Here is a 5,883-nt window from a genome sequence, read left to right on the forward strand (position 1 = left end):
CCAGCTTTTCACACCTACTTAAAAAACAAAACGAAACACAACTTGGCTTCCTCACATGTTGCTCAGTTTGAGTATACTGCTGCTTGAACTGTACGCCTGCATTTGGAAGGTGGCTGTAAGCTGCATATGTGTGTTGAATGGGAGTAAGCGTGTGTGTTATGCATCTGCATGTACTGCACTGTGGGTGAATGCGTGTGCTGACATGAGCGTACATGAGTGTGTGTGGTGAGTGCATCTACATTTGAGTGTGTGTTTGAATCCGTATGTGTGAGGCAGCATCAAAGTAAGCAAACCGAGGCAGTGAAGTAATTGACTTCAGTTTTATAATCTCTCTTTTAACTGCCCTTGCAGTGACTGATGAGAGCATCTTCCTTAATTGCTTATATTTAATATTTATTAACACGTCAATCTTAGATGCACTTGGCAGCTCAGCATCTGGCCCCTGAGGCAGCGAATATGAAATATTTGAGTGGAAAGGAGCATCAAAAATGTATTTATTTGTATAAGAGCTGACTATGCATTGAAGACCGTACAGGTCCGTCTTTGCTGCAGACGGCCACTGAGCCTCTTCGGTCTAGATAGCATGATGATGGAAGGTGTGTGTGTGTGTGTGAGAGAGATGGGGGGGGGGGGGGAGGGAGGTGAGAGAGAAATCGGGGTCTGACTCAGCAATGCTGTGCAGATGAAGATGCCATCATACTTTCAACAAGACTGGGGAAGAAGATACTGTACAAACATCCACTGAGGCACAAGTTCAGTGAAGCACCCCAGGCACCATTATTTATCAGCACAGTTGTCACTGAGCCAGAGATGTCTCGCTCTTTCCATCAATCTCTTCTTTCATCTTTTCATTCCCGGCCTGTTTCCTCACCGCTTCCGCTCTTTATGGTCAGAAATGAGGCTGGCGCTGCACTGAGGCAAGCCCAAACAAATGTTTGCTACTGTCTCGGTATAAATGGTAATGACAGACTGTAGGCTGGCATATAGACAGATTTCAAATATAGTGCACAACAATATAATGCAGAGGGACACCCACAACATTTGTTAAGAAAAATACTATCTAATGGAATATATTCATGAGCCTGGCTGCGTCTCAAAATTATGACATTGAGCCGTCCGCTCAGCACGTTTGCCGTAGTTTGTACTGTAAGAGCTGTTAGCACTGTTAGCTACGAGCCACCGGCGTTGAGCTGTTGAGAGGCAATAAATATGCTCCCACCTATAACGGTTTAACTTGCTTCAGTATTTATTATAGTTAAGTACAGTTTGTACAGTGTGTTGAAGAAAATCTCTTAATTGTTACAATTCAGACGTTTTAAATGAAGTATTTTTTAAACCAGAATTTTATAAAGTGTGTTTATATTTGTTATTGATACTATTGTTTACTGTTTAAAACTTTCATTTACTGGTAGTATTATGATGTTTGACAAGTTCATTTTTTCAGTAAAATAATAATAAAATGTTGCGGCCACAACTATTCACTAACCTACTTATTAAATGGTTTATTCAAAAATCAATATTGGCCTCAAAAATCTGCATCGGTTTGGCTCTAATCTACATTTGAGCTGTAATCTATATTTTTCCGCTTTTTAAAACCAACCACCGAAAAGGTGTTTTTGTTCATCTGAACTGTTCACAGAACTGCATAAAGTCCCACTTTAACAAAGTCATGTTGACAGCAGGTAAAGTCCTTGTGAAGTTTGTATCTCGTAGTTTCAGGACAGTACATTAGGTCTCAATAGAGTCTGAAAACTTGGACCTCTTCAGTTCTGCGTCTATTAACCAGAAAGATTGAATTATGGTCTGGCTGCTGAGATCCTGTCTGATGCTGACTCTAGCCCGATTATGACTGATGGTTCACGTCTTTGTTTTTTTTAAATGATGGAGTCTGTGTTCTCTGCGAGTGCTCAGATACTGCATACACTCAAGAGAGGGAGACATGGAGAGTTGTGAGGACAGATTCTGTCCACAGCTTTCGCTCTCATCCTGCACATCTTCACTCTGTATTTCCTTCTCTGCTGTACCCATCCACTTATAAAGATGAATGGCATCCTGGCTCTGTGCTGACATATTGCGGCTGTCATTCTTCTCTGTTGCTTTCATCTTTTCTGCTCTCCTCCCTCATCCGAGTATTTCTAACTCCCTGTTTTTGTCTTCAACAGGTCAGTCTTGCTTTGTCACGTTGAGGAGCATGTGCAAACGTAGAGGTGCCTTTATGTACTGAGTATGTGATAACATGTATACATCGGGGTGAGCCGGTGAATGTGCTATGACGTGTGATGTGTAATCTGTCTGCAGAGGGAAGACAGTTTTAACCCCCGCCGTTAATGCTAAACCACTCCTCTGTCAGTTCAGAGGCCAGGCACGCTTAATGTAGCTTGTGAGGAGGAGCTGAAGCACAGGATAAGGAGTTGAAAGTGTGTGTCCGAGTTAGTGAATGGGTGTGGTTCCCCTGCATCCTTATCTCACCACACCACACACTCACTTCTTGACGCAAGCAGATGCACACAGAAACACGCAGGACTGACCACCAGGAAGTCTGTGGAGATTCTAGTGTGAGTCACGGTAGTCTTGTAAACTTCAGCAGGCTCTTTCTGGGGGGGCAGTGAACTGAGTCTTGGGGGGTGGGGGAATCCAGCAGAGGGGCCTCAGTCACGGTCACCATGGTTTTACCAAGCAACCATTTGCTGTGGGAGCATGTATATTGTGTGCCTTTGAATCAGCTGTATTTGCTCCTACTTTGATGAAAGGATTTTTCTTGCGTCACTATGGCAGAGTCTGCAAACAATGTACACGCCACTGCATTGTGTATACTTGCTGTGTGGGTCGTATATGGTCTTCCTATGATAAGCTCAATTTCTTTTTTCCTATAGATAGAGTACACTAGCTCTAGGTTTCAAGGATCAGTTATGAAACTTACTATGCATTGATGAATGAGATTCACAGAATATTTTTGTGTAACCCTTTCTAACATAACATAATTGCAAATAGCCTGACATAAAAACTGCACTATATACAAATCGTGTGTAACTCTTGTAATTTGTATTATTATTTTTAATGCTAAATGGATTCCCAAACACTCGCACAGACACATGTGTGTCCAACCATTCGCAAAGATTCATTTGTCAAAACAGTGCTTTTATGGGATGGTGATCGTAACTCCAGTGACAGGTGTGTGTGTGTGTGTGTGTGTGTGTGTGTGTGTGTGTGTGTGTGTGTGTGTGTGTGTGTGTGTGTGTGTGTGTGTGTGTGTGTGTGTGTGTGTGTGTGTGTGTGTATTTATGTATGTGTGTGTGTGTATTTATGTGTGTGTGTATTTATGTATGTGTAAGTGTTGAGTTTTGTGCCAGGGCTGCAGTAATCAGCCCGACCCAGCCCATACCCTCTGTGAAGCGGCTGCAGACTCATACTACAGCATCATGCTGCCACTAGAGGGCCGTTATGCCAAAATGAAAGCATACAATCTCACATATTGTCAAAGCGTACAGTATATTTTATTTTGACCATTGTTCTCTTTGGAAAACAGAATAGCTATGAATACAGAACCATTTTGTACCGGGAGTGTTTTTCTTTCTCCAAAATGAACTTGCTTGTTTCCAGCCAATTCTTTTAGAGGTCCTTGCCCAGCAGGGTGAAATGCACATGATATGTCCCCTCCCGGTTATCTTTACCTCCGCTGAACAGCAACGGCGGTAATGTCAGTGGTGAAACCTAGCCACCGCTAGCAATTTCTTGGTTAGGTGGTACCACACTTGAAGGCGTGCCGTCGACCTGGCTAACACACCTGAGATCGAGGTATCTTAACAACGAATCCCAAACGAATGTACTTGCTCCTTCAATAGTCTTCTCTTTTTCAACAAAGATAATCTCTCATTTAGACATGCTGCAGTATTTCCTTCTTCTCACATTGCATTTTTATTTTATTTTTTTAAGTTGGCCCACATTTCGCCACTCTTGCAAAAGTGCTGCCCTCGGCAATTGCCTAGTTCACATATATGGACGCGCCGAAAAAAGACAGCTGACACAGTATCAGCATTTATGTTAATTTCTCGCCTGCCTTTTCAACTCTAGTTTCTGTTCTCTGAGACATCAGGACACGGGCAATAAACCACCACCAGCAGCACACGTGGACAGCTGTAACCCATTATCCTGCCAACAACAGGGGCTCGACACAGGGTGCAGAGGGCACGTCTGTCCCAAACTTAAATAAACCCTGTTACAAGGAAAGGAGTGTGGCCTATGCTTCATTATGACCTGCAACCTCATTGAGCCCAAAGACCAACATTTCTCAAATTAAAGATCCCCTCCAGACATTATATATCACAAATATTCTGCTTTGAATAATAATTTGTGTTAAACGTTCTTAAGAACATCTACTCCTACTCTACTACTCATGTTGGACCACGACTGGCTGCCCTACGAGTTGCCAAGTCACAAAATCATGCTTACACATACATGCATGCGTTTGAGCTCACTTTCCCCATTCTGCAGATGAATATGAAAACAGCCTTCTGATGTCAAACTGCACATACATCATTCTGCACACTGAAGCTCAAACATCCAAGTCAAGTAACAAAAAGCAAAACACATTTTGATTGGAGGGTGACTTGAACTTTAGGTCATTAAGGTTTGACACGTCCAGAGAGAACCTCTGTCATCGCTAATGTGGTTGTGCCACCTTAAGGAGGTCTTATCAATTAGGACCTGATAAGTTATCTTTCTTCTCCTCAGATGAGTTAAGTTATGCTATGCAGGCTGAGCCAAAGGTGGTTACTGTCAAAGGGTAAGAATAGCAGTCCCTTTCGTCAAAAACCACGGGATAATTTGTCATTTCTTCATGGACATTATTGTCCGTAGTCCCCTGCCCAACATTCTTTGGCAGTGGAGCTCTCATCACTGTCCAAACTCAATACTGTGGACAGGAGAGACATCCCACGTGATGTTTTTGCACAGGTCACGGTCCAGTGGCGCTGAGAAGTGCGTAGCCTTTTTTCTACATTGTCCCCTCCTTCCCCTCTCCTACAAGCATTTATCTCTCTGCATGGTTTTTGGCAGCGATGTGCTTTTCCCAGCATTTAGCCAGGAGAGGGAGAGAGGAGGGGTGAGGTAGAGAAAAGGAGGCCTTTTCAACCAGGGAATGACAGACGCTTTATTAAAAGAGGCAGGACCTTTTGAGAGGCTGGCCCCTCCGTGCTCCCCCCCGCCCCATGTGTCTGGCCCATTGTCACGGGACGGTGGCAGCAACCCCCCCACCAGGCGCTTTGTCACTGTAAGTCACCTCACCGACTGAAACAGTCCCACTTTGAGAACTCACACCCATTCTCCACAGCAACTCTGCGCGTTTCTTGTATCGGCTGGTCCGTGAAAAAAAATCGATTGTCTGGCTGTCACGAAACATACAGGAGACACAGAGATGGGCGTGACGTGTGGGGAAGAAGGGACAGGAGAATGGAGGGATAAAGTTGGGGTGACGCAGAGTGTTTGTGGTGCAACCAAACCTGAAAGGTGGAAAGGATAGATGAGGTGGAGTGCAGAACATAGAGTGTGATGGAGACGGAAGAGGGGAAAAAATAAAGAGTTTGAAGTAAAGCTAGTGAGTAAAGCTTGTGAAATTGGAAAAAATAGCCAAAATGAGCCAGAATGTAGTCAGGAAACCCATGGTGAGAGTGTGGGGCACCCATTTGTTTTTGGCTGTGTGTGAAATGTGCGTCTTTAGATACAGGCAGCATTCCTCCAGAGATAAACCCCTGGGCCCCCCCGTCCCCTCGACCCACACCCTCCCAAGTCTCTCCACCCACCATGCTTACTCAAGTGTGTGTGTGTGTGTGTGTGTGTGTGTGTGTGTGTGTCTGGGCGTGTGCATATGTATGTACGTGTGTGTGT

Source organism: Anarhichas minor, unplaced genomic scaffold (genome assembly GCF_050575085.1).
Source record: "Anarhichas minor isolate MPS153535 unplaced genomic scaffold, ASM5057508v1 ptg000025l, whole genome shotgun sequence".
In the NCBI taxonomy this organism is placed as follows: domain Eukaryota; kingdom Metazoa; phylum Chordata; class Actinopteri; order Perciformes; family Anarhichadidae; genus Anarhichas; species Anarhichas minor.